The following is a 21,173-nucleotide window of genomic DNA, read 5'->3' as shown; positions in this document are numbered from 1 at the left end:
AAAACAAAGTTAGGCTTGGAACTCTATATTTTGTGAAGAAAAGTTCAAGTGCCATAAAGTTGTTTCACTATGGGGAATGCAATGAAATTGGATATAGTGTGTGCCATGTTGTTAAAAACCCAATTAATATTCTATTTATATTATCTTTAATCAAATCTTCGTAAGATTAAATATGAAACCTTTGACCGGGTGCCGTGGCTCACGCCTGTAATCCCAGCACTTTGGGAGGTCAAAGCGGGCGGATCACAAGGTCAGGAGATCGAGACCATCCTGGCTAACACAGTGAAACCCTGTCTCTACTAAAAATACAAAAAATTAGCCAGGCGTGGTGGTGGGTGCCTGTAGTCCCAGCTACTCAGGAGGCTGAGGCAGGATAATCACTTGAACCTGGGAGGTGGAGGTTGCAGTGAGCCGAGATCGCACTACTGCACTCCAGCCTGGGCAACAGAGTGAGACTCTGTCCCAAAACAAATAAATAAATAAAATAAATATGAAACCTTTGAAGATTCCAAATGTGCCAGGTGTTATCATGGTGACACTGAAGTGTCCATTCTTTGACTGGTATTAATATTAGAATTCTGCACACACTTGAGAAATTCCCAAAACATACATATTTTTCTTATTAAAGCTAATCTGATAATTTATGTATTATTCTCTACTTCTTTCTCCCCAGTCACCTGACCTGTATATTTTTACCTCTTCGGTTTTAAAGTGAAAAGGAGCAAGTATTTGCTACATTCTCCAATGACTGTTCACAGTCATGAAGAGCTGAAAATATGGAATTGAGGTCTTTCACCTCCAGTCTTCTTCTTTCTCTGTTCTCTAGGCAAGCCTGTGTTTGCATCTTCATTAAGTATAGTAAAATGTACAGGAGTTTTTTTTTGTTGTTCCTGTAGGGCTATTCATTTCTAAGGCCAGCTAGATATAAAAGACTCAATTCATTGGTAACTAAAATTTGTATCACATTGTCCACATTTGCTATAATGAAAAATGAAAGCTTTTAGAGCACCGCTGCTACACCATGGAAGTGTCTTTGCATTTTGTGTGTTCAAGCCTGAGTAATCAAGGTGATGAAATAGGGATGTACAGTAAAGGATGCACTAATGACAGTGTTGGTGCAGGTCAGAAAGGAAAGGCTCACGTAAATAAGCTAAGTATTATATGCCATATTGTTTTAATGATGTTTAGGATTCATAATGTATTCTTCCAACTGCAAAACAAAAGCAAAGCCTCTAATAGTTCCATGAAAATTATCTTATTTCTAAATGCTTCTAACTCCTAGCCCCCACTACAAGCCATCAGAGTATTTGGCTTGGTTACTCAAATTTTATAACATTATATTTGTTAATAATACAACTACCATGTCAAAGGTGAACAGACAGTATACTGAATTATAGTAGCTAACATTTACTGGGCACTTACTATGTGCCAGGTACTATACTAAGAGTTTTGCTTATACCGACTTATTTAACCCTCCCAGTGATTCTAAAAACCAGGTATTGTTATAATCCCATTTTATAGATGAGGAAACAGAAGCCTAGAGAGTTTAAGAAACCTGACCAAGGCCACCCAGCTAGGAAGTGGTAGAGGCAGGATTCGAGCCCAGGCTGCCGAGTGCCAGCCCTGTTGTACTTAACCATTACACTACACTGCGTCCTGTAGAGACTATTGAACAAACTAGACACTATATACATGTATACATTTATTCAGATGCCATAGTTAACTTCTGGTGACATAGAAGGGGATTTGAAGATTTCAAAAAAAAAAAAACCATTGAAGAGGGTAGTTTTATAAAACATTACTATGTTGTAAATAGGATAAAAATATCAGTGAAGTTATATCTAGAGAGAAATGTAAAAAATTAACCAAAACCCTCTGCAAAGTCTTAAAGATGTGGCTTTTTTTCCCCAATTCCTTCCCTGCTGACTTATTTTCATGGAGTAGAACAACTGATTAGCATATTTTATTTCTGTTGTTCATGCCAAGCCTGTTTACCACGACTGGATTTGCCTGATTGGTGGTGTTTAGTGCAGTGCTTGGCGGTCCTCTAAGGAGCACTTAGACATCGGCTGTAAATCATCTGCTCAGCCTCCCTGACTGTGAGCTCCATACCTCCCACCTGGTGCACTGGGCACAAGCATCCACATACTCACCATATGCAGGCAGATTCATACTCAGCCTCTGGGGGCAACACTGCAAATTAGAAGGTGAATTCGCAGCTCTCTGGGCAGGCCCTTACGTGTGCAGATCCTGTTCCTTGTAATTGGAATTGTGTTTGCAAATCCCTCTACACCCAGGTGAGGTTGTATTACACCCCTGCATGTTGGATGGAGAAGAAAACACAGTCTGCTTAAAAGAGGGCAATTCAACTTCCTCTAAAAACTGGAGACTATGGGTGAGCTTTTTGCAACCACAGCCTTTCAAGGAATGTGATTGCAATCACAATACTGCAATGGTGCTCTCCTCATTTCTTAAAAACATTCATAAAATTTATATTCAATGATAGCTTAGATAGAGGTCTTCCCTAGCTATGCAGTAAGTCTTTAGAAAGAGATCTTGATGTTGCCTCTTGTGACATGTTTCTAAGAAACTACATTGTTATAATGCAGACCTAATCTCTGCTTGGCATATGAGCAGATGATATAAGCAGACAATAACATCTGTTGCAAGAGAGGGGTAATGCAGTTAATTGAGTTGGCAAGTAACCAACTAGGATAGTTTTTACTAACAACCTTTGCTAGGTGCAGTTACTTCCTCCTATTTGAAAGCCTTTAAATGACAAATTTAATGATCATTATATTGTAAATGTTTATATGTTCTTTCAGAGTTTACCTTAGCCAGTGATTTTTCAATATATGTATTTTAAAGTATGGGTGATGATGGGTTAGAACAGGAACATATTCAAATTAAAAGTACATAAATCGACAAATATATAATTATGCATGTATGATAAAAAAAATTTGCTAATAGAAGAATCTAGTAAAAAATACTTGGCCACCAAATACAAAGTTCCAGTTAAATGGAAGGAGGAATAAGTGTCCTGCAGCACTGATCTCTCTTTAAAGGCACAGACATGCTTAATTGAAAAAGCCATGCTTACTCCTATGTACAATTTCCAATTGCAAAGCTAGAATTTTTTTCTAGATATTTTTGTCAACATATTTGCTTTTTTCTTTCTTTCTTTCTTTCTTTTTTTTTTTGAGGTGGAGTTTGACTCTTGTTGCCCAGGCTGGAGTTCAATGGGGCAATCTTGGATCACTGCAATCTCCGCTTCCTGGGTTCAAGCAATTCTCCTGCCTCAGCCTCCCAAGTAGCTGGGATTACAGGCATGCGCCACCACAGACGGCTAATTTTTTGTATTTAGTAAGGATGGAGTTCCACCATGTTGGTCAGGCTTGTCTTGAACTCAGGTGATCCACCTGCCTCGGCCCCCCAAAGTGCTGGGATTACAGGTGTGAGCCACCGCGCCCAGCCCATATTTGCTTTGTGATTTAAATTTCCCTCCCACTGCTGCTGTCTACTCTTCCAGTTTGCCCCTCCCCCGTTTTATGTGGCATTATATTCTATTATACCTTGTATTTTAGGCAAGTTTGAATGGTAAAATCAAACAGTATTTAGGAAATGAGTTATCCTTATTTGATAGCATCTTCATAAGGAATAGCCCTTCTACCCAACTCTGATTCACAGAACACCATTCATGCTTTCACTGTCAAACTCTTATTTTTCTGAATAGGAACACTGCAGTTCCTTGGGTTCTTCTTCATTCCCTTGAGGCATATTGTGGGTTGACTTGTATCTCCACAAAATGCTGTGTTGACGTCCTGACCCCTAGTACTTCATAGTGAGACCTTAATTGAAAACAGGGTCATTGCAGATATAATTAGTTAAGTGAAGATGAGGCTATACTGGAGTAGGGTGGCCTCCTAATCCAATGTGATTGATGTCATATTGGATACAGAGATACAGGGAGAATGCCATGTTAAGATGGAGAAGCTCAGGAATGCCTGAGGCTGCCAGAAGGTAGGAGAGAGGCTCAGGACAGATCCTCTCTCAGGACCTTCAGAAAGAGCTAACGCTGTTGACACCTTGATGTTGGACTCCTAGACTCCAGAACTGTGAGACAATACATTTATGTTGCTTTAAGCCGCTCACTTTATAATAAGTTGTTACAGAAAACTAATAAATGGCATAAAGCAAGGAATTCAAATCAAAATCCTTTCTGCCTCTCTTCTTAATAATAGAATCCTTGCCCTTCTCATGCCTTGCCTGGCCTCTTGCAGGGATCTTCCAGGCATGTTCCTTGGTGCTCTCTTGGTCTGCACCCATCCATTTTAGATGCCACTACTATTTTACTTTCTTAAACACATACACACATTTCCAGTGGTCACTTCCCATTGTGTCTGCAGTGGCACACATTCTTTAGTGACGCAATTGATGGCCTCCCATTGTGACTTCACTTGCCTTTCCAGTGTTTTCCACAGTGTGCTGCCTGTGCACACCACTGTATTTCGGCCGCATCACTCTTCCTGTTAGTTCTCTGGATGGGAACAGCACTTTTCCGCTTCAAGCGTGCTGTTCCTTTTGCAACAAACCTCCCAAGAGAATTTTACTCTTCTTTCAAGACCTGTTTCAAATGCTGCTATAATAGAGTCTGTACACCAGATACTCTATATTCAAATTATATTATACATTCAATTCTGTACATTCATTTTGATATATTCATTTGATACATTCATTTGATTCTATACATTCAAATGCTGCTATACATTAATTCTCCCTCTTAAGCAGATGCATTTGCCATCTCTTTGGTCTCACAATATAATTCATACTTCTTTTATGAAACTTATAGTAGTGTTCTTTGCATTATTGATGTTTGTTCACTAATCTTTCATTGTCTTCAGCCCTCAGGGCATCTTTAGCCCTTTTTGGCAGAAATCCAGAATCCTCAGGCTAGATTACAATTCCACAACAGATGAGGGAGACACATTCTGCCAAGTTCAGGTGGATGTGTTCCTCCTGACACGTTCTTTGTTCCCTTGAAGGGTACCGCAGTAGATTCAAATCAAGGCCTTTTGTGTTCTTATTCCCATCACTGTTATACTTGGTATCTCCTTTCTGACCACAAGAGGATAAATTAAGAATCTGATGGTTCCCTCATCTCAGAAAGTCACAAGGGAGATGATATTTTTTCATACTAAGTCTCTTAATCCCTTAATTCATCCCTGACCTGATGAAGTCTCTAAAGCAATTGTAGCCATTTTTTTCAAGATTTTGTGTACTTTATTATATGTATGTTATACCTCAATAAAAATATTTTTAAAAAGCAATCAGAAAAAAGAAGAAAGACTACCAGCAAAGATATGACAACTAGATTAGCAGCCTACATTTGATCAGAAACAAAAAAAGTTCAGAATGTAATTCAATTGTGACTTTAAAGTACAAGGGAAAATAAACATCAACTCAGTCTTTTACCTAACCAAACGATTGTTTACGAGTAATGGTGACTAAAGTCATTTTCATACCAGGACTAAAATAACCTCTAAAATATGTGCTTCAGCAAGGACTACAACAGATGAATCGATAAAAGCAAACAGATTGGTGAATCTACATAAGCATTAACTTTAGAAAATAATGAGTTTTTCCTTTTATTTTTAGTTGACGCATAATAATTGTGTATATTTATGAGATACAGAGTGACATTTAGATACATATATACAATGTGTAGTCATCTAATTGGGGTAATTCACATATCCATCACCTTAAACATTTATCATTTATTTGTGCTGTGAACATTCAAAATCCCTTCTTCTAGCTTTTTGAAAATATACATTAAATTATTGTTAACCATACTCACCCAACTGTGCTACAGGACACTTATTCCTCCCACTTAGCTGTAATTTTGTATTTGGTAGCCATTTTTTTACTGGGTTCCTCTATTAGTAAACTTTTTTATCATGCATGTATAATTATATATTTGTCTATTAACTTTTAATCTACAAATTATATAATAAACTCATGTTCTAACATATTTTGTATATTATGAGACATATAAATTTGACATTAAAATATAAAAATTCTCATATTTTATTCCCAACTATAGGTAGAGGTATATAAATGAATTTTAAAAAAATTATTTGATGTTCTTTTCAATTAGAAACTGTAGGTGAAATAATTCCAAATTTAAAAATAAATTTGTTTCTCTTGAATAATACAAACTGGAAATGATGTCAGGTTTGCCAATAATGTAAGAAGCAATATTTGATTACAAATTCACATTAAAGATAATATCTTCTACATAAAGCCTAAAAGAAGCCATATGGTAGAAATATAATCATTCAGATTGATGCTTGGAATGATAGAATTTGAATGAAAAAGCAATATTGAAGGGTTCACATCATCACCTGTGATTTATTAAAAATAAATGAAAGCTACAGGGGAGAAACAAAATTAAATTTACCTTTTAACAAATAACCCGAATTTTTAAGAATCTTTTCTTTGTGATCTTTCAAGTGAATGTGTATTCAAATAATCTCAATGTCATTTTTTAGTCAATCCAGTATGCTCTGCCTAACTTCAAGTTAATAGATTATAGCAATTTTTAGAGAGCTGAGTTTGTCTATTTTCCCCCCAATCTATTTTAAATATGAGGGAACTTCAGAATTTCTGAGACTACATTTGTAATCACTTAGCCTCAAGGGGTATGAAACAATCAGTTTTCTGATCCAAATTATTCAAATTATTGCCTCAGTGGAGTGTGAATTTTAATAAAACTTAAGTGAAAGTAGTAGTATACATCATGTGAAAAATAATTCTTTTAAAAAGATTTGTCTTTTTAAAAAGTATTGTTATTTGTCTTGTCTAGGCACTATTGGAATTAGAAGAACTGCAAACATGATGAAATATATTTTATCATCAGAATTAATTAACTGTTGATGTTTTCTTATGGTACATAATCTGCTACCAATATATAATAAAGTTCTTGAAATAATTATAATATGATACACATTTGAACTCTAATTTTTTGGTATTATACGTGATTTAATGTTATTTAATTTATTCTATTTAAAAACAAACAAACAACAACAACAAAAAAAAAAAAACAAAGGTGAGTTGCTGAATGAAGTTTCTTTGCCAGAAAAGAAAGGTCATTGATTTTGTCAGTCATTAAGGACATAGATAGAAATTTAGGGCTCCTAAAAAGTTTTAGCAATATAGTAATAGTCAACATTTACATAGTACTTTCTATGTGCTAGACACTTTACATACCTTGATTATGTAACCCAGTGAAATGTTGTCTTCTATATTTCACATGTGAGAAAAGAGAAGCATGGAGAGTTTACATATAATTTACCAAGGACATAGCTAGTATATGACAGAAATGGATGTGAACACAGGTAATTTGTCTCCACAATCTTTGTTCTTGACTACTACTATACAGCTTACATTCATTACAGTTTTTCTTTGACTGTTGTAAAAAAAATAGTTTGTTCTGTTTGAGGGTATGAAATATCATGGAGATGAGAAAAACAGAAGTCTATTCATTAGTTTAGCAATTGGGTGATGATCATTGGTGATGATCTTCAAAATCACTAGGACCAAAACACTTCTCCCAAGAAACTTATAATTTAGTAAAGTAAGTAGAAGTAAATGGACTGTGACAAGTGTTATATTAAAAGGGTGTATTAATCAGGTAAGTTCCATCTTGCTGTGGTAACAAATTAACTCCCAAATCTCAGCTTAACTCAACAATCTTACATAGTAGTCCTTTATACAGGGACTCAGCATTCTAACTATTTCCATATTGTGGCTGTGCCATCTCAGCATGTGGCCTCTGTTATCATCAAGACAAAAGAATAAAGAACACAGAGGGCTCGCATTTTCTATTCCGTGTTTCAACTAGGGAATAGTATACTTCATTTCTGCTAATATCCGATTGAATAATGCCTACTTGAACTGCAAAGGAGCTGGATAATGTGTAGGAGCATACGGCTATTTGGTGAGCAATTAATGCCTTCCCCAAGAGGTATGTATGTTGCCTGGAAAAGAATGGGCGTTGGGCAATAATTAGTTAGGATCCTACAGGAAGTTGACTGAAGAGTGGCAGAAAAAGCATTGATATGGGCTGGTGAAGGTAATTGAGGAATTGAAAACAATTAAGTTTCTGGGCACCCCACAGGAAGAAGCTGTAGCAAAGACTTCAGTACCACGGAGAGCTCCTTCCATTTACATTGCTTGCTTGCATATAACGTAAATTGTTTTTCTGTTTTGGGGGGATTTATTTATTTTTCCATAAATTAATGGGGTACAAGTGGTATTTTGTTACATGAGTAAGTTCTTTAGTGGTGATGTGTGAGATTTTGGTGCAGCCATCACCTGAGCAGTATACATTGCGCCATATTTGTAGTCTTTTATCCCTTACCTCCTCCCACTCTTCCCCCTAAGTCCCCAAAGTCCATTGTATCATTCTTATGCCTTTGCATCCTCATAGCTTAGCTCCCGCATATCAGTGAAAACATACGATGTTTGGTTTTTCCATTCCTGAGTTACTTTGGTTAGAATAATAGTCTCCAACCTCACCCAGGTCACTGCAAATGCTGTTAGTTCATTCCTTATTATGGCTGCGTAGTATTCCATCATATATATATGTACATCACCGTTTCTTTATCCTGTCATTGACGGATGGGCATTTGGGTTGGTTCCACGATTTTGCAATATGAATTGTTCTGCAATAAATACGCCTGTGCAAGTATCTTTTTCGAATGACTTATTTTCCTCTGGTAGATACCCAGTTGTGGGATTGCTGGATGAAATGGCAGTTCTACTTTTAGTCCCTTAAGGAATCTCTGCACTCTTTTCCATAGTGGCTATACTAGTTTACTTTCCCACCAGCAGTGTAGAAGCGTTCCCTGTACACTGCATCCATACCCACATCTACTGTGTTTTGATTTTTTTAGTATGGCCATTCTTGCAGGAGTAAGGTGGTATCACATTGTGGTTTTGATTTGCATTTCCCTGATCATTAGTGATGTTGAGCATTTTTTCATATGTTTGCTGGCCATTTGTATATCTTCTTTTGAGAAATGCCTTCCAGCTGCGAAAGAAAGGGGCTTTAGTTCTTCCCCCGTTTGTGAAGTCTGCAAGCCTGATTCGTGCCCTCCCCTGAGTTCTGGCCAGGAGGCTTCTCGCCGCATTCAAATTGCTACAAAGTTCAGCTAGAGAATTCCTTCTCCCTGTGGAGTTTTACCTTCTGCTCCTCTGGCTACCCTCTCGATGGATCCCTGTGGTGCCAGGCAGGAATGGGCCGCCTGGCAACCCAGCGAGCTCCCAGGGCTTTTCTGCTGCTTCCCCTACCTCTGGATTTCACTTGACTTGGCATTTTAACTTGACTCAGCTCTAGGTAAAGTTGGAAACTTCTCCCGCAAACAGACCTTCAGCTTCTCCAGTGGGGGCCTATGTTAGGGAGAGGAGGGTCTCCCTTTGCCACTTCCACAGTTGGGGCACTCACAGTATTTGGGGTGTCTCCCAGGTCCTGCAGGAGCAGTCTGCTTCCTTCAGAGCGTCTGTGGGTCCTCTCGTATAAATTGTAATGTCTTTTCAACAAAGTTTATTCCATTGACATTTGTTATGAACCTATGATATATTTTGTGGATAGAAAAAGTCATAACACATAACCATCATTGGGAAGATAAAACCCTCTGTAATGCAATTGGTATGTTCAATGATAGAGCCATTCACTTGGTATTATGAAATTATGGAGATGTTCCTAACATTAATCTTGGGTACAGGAAGGAGTTGCGTAGGAAAATTTCTTGAAAGAGATGATTTATGATTTCATATGTTTTATTAAGTGATAAGTAGGAGTTTTGCCATAACAGAGAGAAAGAAGACAGTTTTGGTCAGGAGTTGAAAAACTTTTTCCGTAAATGGCCAGATAGTAAATATTTTAGGCTTTTCAGGATATATGTGGTAGGTCTCTGTTGCATATTCTTTGTGTTTTACAAATTTTTAAGATGTAGAACCATCTTTACCTCAAGGGCTGTAAAATGTAGGTTGTGGCCCAGGTTTGACATGTGGTCCATAGTTCACTGACCCCAGTTCTATGCAGGGAGAGTAGTAGCAAAAAGAGAGATGTGTACTTACAACTATATACAGTCTCATCTTGACAGAGTATAAAGTTTGAAGAAGGGTCATGATAGATAAGCCCAGAGATGTAGGTAGGGGATACGCAGGGTGTCACATTGAGGAAATTTAGACCTACGTCTATAAATATGAGTATCAGTAGAATGATAAAATCATATTTGCATTTTAGAAAGATGGCTGTGTTGAGAATTTCCCTGAGGAAACAAAACTGAACTCAAAGAGGAAGCTGTTGGCAGTGGTCAAAAAGGAGGTAATGAAAGCCTGAAATAATGCAGTGGTGAGAAGGATAGACAAGAGAAGACTCTGTTGAAAAAATCTTAAGATATAATAAGAAAGACCTGGTGATTGGTTGACCGGAGTGGGGAAAGTAGTCAATAATGACTCCTTGTTGATTGATTGAGTAGGAAAAGTAGTCAATAATTACTCCCAGACATGATAGCATTGCTTTGACTGAGATTACAAATATTATGCAAACTCATTAATGTTCATTATTTAGCAGGAAATGTGACTGTTAAAAGGATCTGACATTTAGTCCATAATGCCATCATCTGGGGTCAGACAGCACTGTCACATCTTCTGACATGATTTGACCCTGTCACTCCTGGTAGGCTGTGGGAAGTCTGTTAGGCTGTCCCAGGTAGGGTATGGGGAACTTTTGCTGCTGTTCATCAAGTAGATTGACTGTGAAAAACAATATCTTCCCATTGCAGAATGCTCATTCAAGGTAAGGGGTGAGGTACACAAAGTGTAGGTTCATGGAAATGGTCCTAAAGGCCATAATTTTAAAAAACTATCAGTTATTTTAGCTACTTTTGGATCAAGAAGTCCAAAATTTTGTAGATTTTTAACTTGCCCTCTGTAATGGGCATGTACCATCCATGATTGCCCAACATTTTTATATAGTTTCCCACATTGTGAGTATAGTCTTCCCAAAATACAATTCCCATAGTTCCTTCCTTTCTGGGGTGAAGGCGTGTCACCTAGTTTACACCTATCAGACTCAGCCTCACGAGACTGGATATTGAAGAGTGCAATGTGACCTGGGGACCCAGTATGGCGAGATCAGTATTCTATCAAGTGAAGGTTCTTATTTTGGAGGAATAACTGCGGTGAAAGTTCTGTTGATTCGGGGGAAAGTAGCTGTTGTTTTTATGTTGGACCTGTCCCATGGTGGGGTGGACATGAATCTTTGCTGGGCAACACCCAAGTTTACTTCTCCAGGCCTCCCAGAAAAGCTATATGTCTTAAAATCCCCTCAATTAGGTTATATTCTGTGCTTTCCAACTGAAAATATCAATAGCTGTACCCAGGGCTTCAATTCATTAAATGTTGAAATTTTATTTGCAGAATTAAAGAATATATCTCAGTGCTGTGTTTCTCCTGCACTCAAACAAAATTTCCATTTAAACAGGTAAATGATCTGGAGATCACCCACGCTGAGCATGAAACCCTAGTAGAAGTGATGAACAAGAGGCGTGGTAACCCTTGTCTAACTCCAGAAAGCCTCTGTATGTAGAAACAGGATCTGATTATTTTAACTGTACCTCCAGATTGGCTGACCTAAAAGAATTGTCCCTAGCAATGTTATATCTAAATAACCTGTGACTGCTGCCATATACAAACAGCTCCAGGTAGAAATGTTTTATCAAATATTTTATTCTTTGTCTTTTCTTTTCTTTGCTAAATGAAACTAACGGCAACATGCTGGCTACCTATCCAGAACTATATTCTGCCTTAACACCTGGTTCCTGCTCCTGTGACCTGCTCTCTTGTGTGTTTAATTCACAACCCAACTTCCAGTTTAGGAGTCAGATTTTACACATATGCAGGCCACAGAAACTCAAAGAAGAGGAGGCTTTAGAGATATAAATACAAGCCATGTAGGAGAGTAAAAAGAGCCTCAACAAGGCTTTCTTTAAAACAAAACCAAAATAAACTATCACCAGGTCCTAAAAGCTACCTCCAATATTCTCAAGCCTGTCTCTTCTCCTCTCTCCTCTCTGCCAAAGAAAAGCCAAGTTTGACCTATCTGTCAGTTACATGATATATCATTTTTTGTTATTATACTTTAAGTTATGGGGTACATGTGCAGGACATGCAGGTTTGTTACATAGGTGTACACATGCGTTGGTGGTTTGCTGCACCCATCAACCCATCATCTACATTAGGTATTTCTCCTAATGCTATCCCTCCTCTAGCCCCCCACCCTCTGGCAGGCCCTGGTGTGTGATGTTTCCCTCCCTGTGTCCGTGTGTTCTCATTGTTCAACTCCCACTTATGAGTGAGAACATGCGGTGCTTGGTTTCCTGTTCTTGTGTTAGTTTGCTGAGAATGATGGTTTCCAGCTTCATCCATGTCCCTGCAAAGGACATGAACTCATCCTTTTATGGCTGCATAGTATTCCAGGTGTATATGTGCCACATTTTCTTTATCCAGTCTCTCATTGATGAGCATTTGGGTTGGTTCCGAAGCTTTGCTATTGTGAACAGTGCCGCAATAAACATACATGCGCATGTGTCTTTATAGTGGAATGATTTATAACCGTTTGGGTATATACCCAGTGATGGGATTGCTGAGTCAAATGGTATTTCTGTTTCTAGATCCTTGAGGAGTCGCCACACTGTCTTCCACAATGGTTGAACTAATTTACACTCCCACCAACAGTAAAAGCATTCCTATTTCTCCACATCCTCTCCAGCATCTGTTGTTTCCTGCTTCTTTAATGATCGCCGTTCTAACTGGCATGAGATGGCATCACACTGTGGCTTTGATTTGCATTTCTGTAATGACCAGTGATGATGAGCTTTTATATATATATTTGTTGACCACATGAATTTTGAGAAGTGTCTGTTCATATCCTTCACCCACTTGTTGATGGGGTTGTTTGTCTTATTCTTGTAAATTTGTTTAAGTTCCTTGTAGATTCTGGATATTAGCCCTTTGTCAGATGGATAGATTGCAAAAATTTTCTCACACTTTGTAGGTTGTCTGTTCACTCTGATGATAGTTTCTTTTGCTGTGCAGAAGCTCTTTAGTTTTATTAGATCCCATTTGTCAATTTTGGCTTTTGTTGCCGTTGCTTTTGGTGTTTTAGTCATGAAGTCTTTGCCCACGCCTATGTCCTGAATGGTATTGCCAACGTTTTCTTCTACGATTTTTATGGTTTTAGGTCTTACATTTAAGTTTTTAATCCATCTTGAGTTAATTTTTGTATGAAGTGTAAGGAAGGGGTCCAGTTTCAGTTTTCTGCGTATGGCTAGCCAGTTTTCCCAACATCATTTATTAAGTAGGGAATCATTTCCCCATTGTTTCTGTCAGGTTTGTCAAAGATGAGATGGTTGTAGATGTGTGGCATTATTTCTGAGGCCTCTGCTGTGTTCCATTGGTCTGTATATCTGTTTTCATACCAGTACCATGCTGTTTTTGTTACCGTAGCCTTGTAGTATAGTTTGAAGTCAGGTAGCATGATGCCTCCAGCTTCATTCTTTTTGCTTAGGATTGTCTTGGCTATATGGGCTCTTTTTTTGTTCCATATGAAATTTAAAGTAGTTTCTTTCTAATTCTGTGGAGAAAGTCAATGGCAGCTCAATGGGAATAGATTTGAATCTATAAATTACTTTGAGCAGTATGGCCATTTCCACAATATTGAATCTTTCCTATCCATGAGCATGGAATGTTTGGGCAGTGTGGCTATTTTCACGATATTGATTCTTTCTATCCATAAGCATGGAATGTTTTTCCGTTTGTTTGTGTCCTCTCTTATTTTCTTGAGCAGTCGTTTCTTGAGTAGTTCTCCTTGAAGAGGTCCTTCACGTCCCTTGTAAGTTGTATTCCTAGGCATTTTATTCTCTTTGTGGCAATTGTGAATGAGAGTTTACTCCGATTTGGCTGTTTGCCTATTATTGGTATACAGGAATGCTTGTGATTTTTGCACATTGATTTTGTATCCTGAGACTTTAATGATATTACATCATTAAAAAAATTACATGGGGAAAATTAGGAGAATGTCTAAAAAGGCTTTTTAGATGGATGATGTTGAAAAATAGATTGAGAACACTGTCATCAACTAAATGGGTGACAGATCACTTTACAGATATGACAGCAGCCAGTATGGGCTACAGTGGTCAACCACAATGTTGAGAGTGGGTCGGGTGCCTTGGCTCATGCCTGTAATCCCAGCACTTTGGGAGGCCAAGGTGGGTGTATCACTTGAGGTTAGGAGTTCGAGACCCACCTGGCCAACATGGCAAATGCTGTCTTTTCTAAAAATACAAAAATTAGCCAGGCGTGGTGACGCATGCCTATATTTCAGGTGACTGAGGCCTGAGAATCACTTGAACCCAGGAAGCAGAGGTTGCAGTGAGCCAAGATTGTACCACTGCACTCCAGCCTGGGTGACTCAATCTCAACAACAACAACAGAAAAAAGAGGATGAGAGTGAAGGCCATGGGAGCATTAATTTTAGCAAAAAAAAAAAAAAAATTTTTTTTTGATAAAACGGTTCTACCTGGAGCTGTTTCTATATGGCAGCAATCACAGGTTATTTAGACAAAACATTGCTATGGATAATTCTTTTAGTTTAGCCAGTCTGGATGTACAGTTGAAATAATCAGATCCTGTTTCTACATGCAGAGCGTTTCTGGAGTTAGACAAGGGTTATCATTGCCTCTTGTTCCTTACTTTGGCTGGGGTTTCATGCTCAGCATGAGTGATCTCCAGCTCATTTACCTATTTAAATGGACATTTTATTTGAGTGCAGTAGAAACAGAGGGGACTGAGATATATTCTTTAATTCTGCAAATAAAATTTCAACATTTAATGAACATTATCCTAATCACTTTACATGCAATTTAGCATTTAATCCTCACAATATGAATTGTTTTACTTAATCATTCCCACAGTTCTATTGAGTAGATCTTATTATCTATCTATAACAAAATAATGATCCTGGGACTTAGAGAGTTTAAGTAACTTGTTCAAGATCACACCACTAAAAATTGACAGGGCTGAATCCCATGTGACTAGTAGTCACTGAAGTCACTAGTGATATGGACAACTTACTTAACCCCTTTAAACTTGTATAAAATAGGAATAATAATAACACTTCTTAGGGTTTTTAATGAAAAAATGTGTTAATCTTTGTAAAACACTCAGAACTTTGCCTGCATCATTAAATACTCAGCAAATGTTAGCTGTTATTAGTTTGTCCAGAATCTTCTCTCTTTCTCTCTTTTTTGAGCATTAGGGTAGGCAGAAGTCTGAATCATGGTGCTGAGTAGTAATTTTGGTATTGTAGTAAACTTCCCAGATAGGTCAACTGGGCATTTCTTTGGCAGTGAGGAGAGAGAGAAAAGACAGGCTTGAGAATATTGGAGGTAGCTTTTAGGACCTGGTGATAGTTTTATTTTGGTTTTGTTTTAAAGAAAGCTTTGTTGAGACTCTTTTTAGTCTCCTACATGGCTTGGATTTGTATCTGTAAAGCCTCTTCCTTTTTGATTTTCTGTGGCCTGTATATGTGTAAAATCTGACTCCTAAACTGGAAGTTGGGTTGTGAATTAAACACACAAGAGAGCAGGTCACAGGAGCAGGAACCAGGTGGTGAGGCAGAATATAGTTCTGGACAGGTAGCCAGCATGTTGCCGTTAGTTTGAGGAGAGGCTGGGGGCAGGCAGTGTGAAGTGATTATCTACCACCATGCAGCTGTTAAGCAGGGAGGGAGAGTATGCAGTGTTAGGAGAGAAGGCAGCAGAGATAAGCTTTGGGCCAGCAGATCAGAGAGCTTCCATTACAGACAGGCAGGGCAGAGTCTGCACAGCTCTTTGAAAAGGATGCTGTATTGTCAAACTCAGTGGTCACACAGACCCAAGTATAACTGGATGGCTTTGCCCCTTGGGAGAACAGCATTCGACTTAGAAATGTCTCACTCATATCTGTATCTAACTCAGAGATGTGTCTACCAAGAGGACAAAGGGTATATAATAACTGATGAGAAATTTAGGCATTTGGAGAAAAAGACAGAGAGCCTAAGCTTGTGCCTTATAGGAAGGGCTCTCTTCCTGTTTATTCTCAGATGGTTTGCATTCTATAACTGGATTTGGACAGGGTTTCTATTGGATCAGGACACATGTCTTCCCAGAACTAATGTACTACTATTTAGGGATGTGGGGAGGAAGCCAGCAGACAATGTAGTGGAACCTGTGTTCAGATGCCACTCACTAGTCCTATTATCCTTGGCAAGTCACTTAAATCTACTGAGTCTTACTGGGCGTAGTGGTGTGTGCCTGTAATTCCAGCTACTCAGGAGGCTGAGGTGGGAGGATTGCTTGAGCCTGGAAAGTTGAGACTGCAGTGAGCTGTGATCATACCAGTGCACCTGAGCCTAGGTGACAGAGCAAGACCCTGTCTCCTAAAAAAAAAAAATTTCCTGAGTCTTGGTTCCTTTATCTTTAAAATGGGAATGATAATAATAGCCAACATGTACAACACTGTGTGCCGTACACTCACTTACTCTTCACAGCTACCCTATTATTATCATCCTCATTTTCCTGGAAAGGAAACTGAGGAATAGAATGATAGAGTAACCTGCCCAAGATTCCACAACTCCTTGGCAGTGAGCAAGGTTCTAAACATAGGCAGACAGGGTTTCTATGCTGTCAACTTTTCCCCTCTCCTGCCTCTCTAAACGTGGCACAGAGAGGCATTCAGTAAATGGTAGTTCTGGGAGAGGAATGGGGAGGCAGCATCAAGACATCTCATCTTTTAAGTGCACTGAGTAAGGAAAGAATCAAGTTGACTTAGAATTGGCTCTATTTATAGAACTAACTAGAGGTGTGGAAATAGGTAGTTTCTCTTCCATTTCTAACTTATGTCCATAGATACACAATTCCAGAATGACTTTTAAAAGGTTTTAGTGCTTTTTGGCTTCTTAAACTTAAATCTGAAACCAAATAATTAAATCAGTGCTTTGAAAAGTAAATATACACAGTGTATATGTGCTAGTGTGTGTGCACGTACTATTCAATATCTTGTAGCATTACTCTACTTAAGAGCTATTGTTTTCATACCTATTTTCATCAGGCTGGTACTTCACAGATAAGCTGCAATAAGGGTGTTTTTAGGAAATTCTATGATTACTTTTCAGCATATGAAATCATGTTTGGCTTTGTTGAAATGTCTGAGTACATTGACCTAGGAAAGAAAGGAAATAATAGACAAGCCAAATTCTGTAAGTAGACAGTTATTCATATTTGAATTAACAGATTAAAGAGTGATAAAAAGGAATTCTATAATTCATTTTTTCTTTTTCATTTACAATATAACACTAACTTTCCAAACTACATTTTCAGAACAGTCTGTGTTTTTTTTTTTTTTTTTATTAACTGATGGAAGCCTTTAGATATCCCTTTTAAAGAAAGAGCAAATGATGAAAAGGAAAGGACATGGAAATCATCTTAGATATTTGTGCCATTCTTAGCTTACACTTCTTATGTAGACATAAGGTGATAACTTTGCTAAACTTCCTGACAAAATATCGTACCAAGCTTTGTGGAAGTGTTTGAAATAATAAAATATTTCTTTTACAATTGTATCATTTTTATATATGGGGTTATATTTTTCACATAAAAAAATCATAATTTTAATGTACTTGCCCTTTGTTTGGTAATACCCTATCCACAGATGTCTTAGTTCTTGAAACCCATGAAAAATAGACCAAGGCTTGTTAAACCCACTTTAACACTAACCATGGCAAATTATAAACTAAAGAGATTTGAGTAATCCACATCTTTCATCTATGAAATATAGAATTGACCCAACATGAATGTGTAATGTTATCAATAGGTGGGTTATTTTTGGTAATAAAATATTCATTGTGTTTCTTGGAAGCGAGTAGCCTACATTTTTATGAACATATGTACATTTTCTTGTAGAGATGGGGGATCATAGAACTTCTAGTTACCATTTTGAAGACTCAAAGTGTGCACATTAAAAGCACAGAAAAGTATTCCTGGGGGAAAACGGGGTTCACACAAGGTTTAGTCACAAACTTAAAATAACTGAGGACTTGTCAAGGAAAATGACATCCTGGAAGGAACAGAAATGTATGTCACTGTCTTAAAAGAGAGTGTGGGGGCAACTTTAAACTAATTAAAGACATTGTGAGTCAAATCTTGCTGAAGTATAATGTGGATAAAGGAAACTCTGCTATTGATTCCTATCCTTCAACCACAACTTTGACAAAGAAGACAAATATTTGATATTTGTTGTCTAGATACCCAAGGTTTGTATGACAATGATTTTAAAACATCCATACTTTATTAAAGGAATCATGGCTTTACAGAGTGATATTGATTGTTGGTACTGAAATTACAGCAAAGTTATGATTCTTTTTTAAGATGTTTGTACACAATATGCAAAAGAAAAACATTTTGTAACAATAGATGCTTTAAAGTCTTACTCAAAAAAGTTGTCAACTTTATAGAACTTTGGAGTTTGAAGGATAAACTCCACTTTCTTTGCCCAAAGCTACATCAGGAGAGCCACATTTGACTTGTTTATTTTCTCTCAATTCTCTTGAAAAAGTATAGCCTCTTTCTCTGGAGAAGAAATTTCATATGAACATTTTTTGCATAAGTTTACATATAACCAAAACAATGAAAATAAAATCATTATTATAAGTACACCATACACACATATACATTATATGTACATATCTCTTTGAGAAAAAGCATAGTTAAATTATTGTTTTATAGATCCTGTTTTCCCTTTTCCAAATAATATTAAAAATTCAATATGGATCCTATTATTCAGCATGCAGCAGGGAAAGCAGCATGTAAATTTAAATTTATTATGAAATTCAAAATTTTAGTTATCCCCAGAATGGTTTCCAACTTACATATATTAATTAGGTGGTATATGTCTTTCATGGTACAAAAGGCATTAAAAAGATCACCATGGTGGATGCAGTAAATTGCATTTCATAGAACATGAGAAGCTGATTCTGAGTTCTCTCATTCTCCTAGTTCTCAGCTTATATACGCACCCTTGCTCATTATGTCTGCCTTTGTGTCATGTTCTCCCATTTTTCTTGTATTCATTTAAATAGTACTCATAGATTACAGTGAGGAGCCCCAAAAGAAAGGAGTCTTAGTGATCATGACCAGCATTTTAGAGATGTCAGAATGAAGCTTGAGAGGGGGTGCCCTGACAGAGGTCATACAGTAGTGTGTAACAGAACTGAGGGAACCATGTCTGGATTATGCTCTACTGCTTTGTGTAAATAAAAACAAATACAGAAAATCTTAGCTTTTTCTTTAAGACCCAGTTCCAGTCTCACACTCCGATAGGAGCCATTTCTGACTAAGGGCACTGACTGGAATCCAGGCTACTTCGTACGCTTGCTGAATGAACGTAAAGCGATTCTTTTATCTCCATGTATTGGTCCATTCTGACACTGCTATAAAGAACTACCTGAGACTGGGTAATTTATAAAGAAAATAGGTTTAATTGGCTCATGGTTCTACAAGCTGTGCAGGCTTCTCCTGGGGAGGCCTCGGGAAACTTACAATCATGGTGGATGGTGAAGGGGAAGCAAGTATGTTTTCATATGGCCGGAGAGAGAGAAAGAGAAGTGTTACACACTTTCAAACAACCAGATCTCGTGAGAACTCACGATCACGAGAACAGCAAGAGGGAAATCCACCTCCATGATACAGTCACCTCCCACCAGGTTTGTCCCCCAACACTGGGAATTATAATTCAACGTGACATTTGGGTGGGGACATAGTATCAAACCATATCACTCTATTTTCTCAGTGTCTTAATTAGTAAAATGAAGAACATAACACTCCTACCTCATAGGGTTGTGAAGGGCTTAAATAAGTTAATATTTATGAAGCACTTAGAGTAGTGCCAGGTCATAGTAAGTGCCTAATAAGCATTAGTTGTGACTATTATAATTGTCCTTATTAATAACTTTTCACTCTTATATTGTATTTTTTCTCAATACCACCCAAGTAGCACTTACTTCTTTTCTAGCTGCTTTATTTAAGATGTTAGTTTATTCCAGTTTTCTCTTCCCAGCTCAAGTCGTATCAGGGCAAGGACTATGTTCTCTATTTCTTTTATATACCTCCGTAGAGCCTAACACAGTGTCTGTTGCAAAATAGGAATTCTGTAAATAATTTTCTTCTTGCTGGTTGATTTTAGGTCAATGGATTTCTAATAGTTGCAACTCTAGACGATGTTTACAGGTTCTCAAAGAAAATGCCAATTACAATGTGTAGCAGTATAATATGCCAGTGTTCTATGTTAAAAAAAAAAAAAAAAGCAAAGACCACTGTATAGTCATAGTGTTTGAAGTTGCATAGAAAGGTCCAGAGAATACATGTTTGGGATGGTTTTAGGATTAGTGAGTGAGAGGATAGGTTATTTTGTGTTACTACCAGAGACATTATGTAAGATACTGTTGGCTGTCTTCAAACTGTACGTTGACACCATAATGATATGAATAGTGTTACTCTAAGCCCTGAATTTTACACATTTTACTAAGGCACATTTCTAACGCAAATTATTGGCTAGACATTAGAATTGCTTGGTGAGCTTTACAAAATCTCAATACCCACACCATACTTCAAAACAGTTAACTCAGAATCTCTGGGTAACAGTATTTATTAAATCTCCTGGTGCCACTGAGCAGCCAACTGGGAGAACTATGCTAGAATGTTAGATTGCAAGAATATCGTTCTATGGCATATTCACCCAAGGTAGGACGTTAAGGTAGCAACTTATAAAATTGTCAAGTAATATGTGGCCTAGACATTGACTCATTTTTGAAGAGGGGTTTTGAGGAATCAGGAGGCATTTGACCATGATTCCTGTTACTAAGGCTCTATAACGCTGAAACCTTATTTTGCTTGATTTGTTTCCCTTCCCACAGGACTGTGGCTAGGACTTTGTTTTCCTTTTTGGCCAGGCAGACTCCTGCAGACTTGTCATTTTCCATACACCGGATCCCTGCTTTATGCCTGACCAGA

General features: G+C 37.7%; 1 protein-coding gene across 3 annotated transcripts in view; it reads left to right on the top strand.

The window, feature by feature from the left end:
* The window catches only part of RELN (reelin), a 520,521-nt gene that overhangs the window by 124,447 nt on the left and 374,901 nt on the right, over positions 1-21,173 (top strand). The window lies entirely within an intron of this gene.

The sequence above is a fragment of the Pan paniscus genome, chromosome 6 (genome assembly GCF_029289425.2).
Source record: "Pan paniscus chromosome 6, NHGRI_mPanPan1-v2.0_pri, whole genome shotgun sequence".
NCBI classification, from domain to species: Eukaryota; Metazoa; Chordata; class Mammalia; order Primates; family Hominidae; genus Pan; species Pan paniscus.
This window is presented reverse-complemented; position numbering and strand designations above follow the sequence as displayed.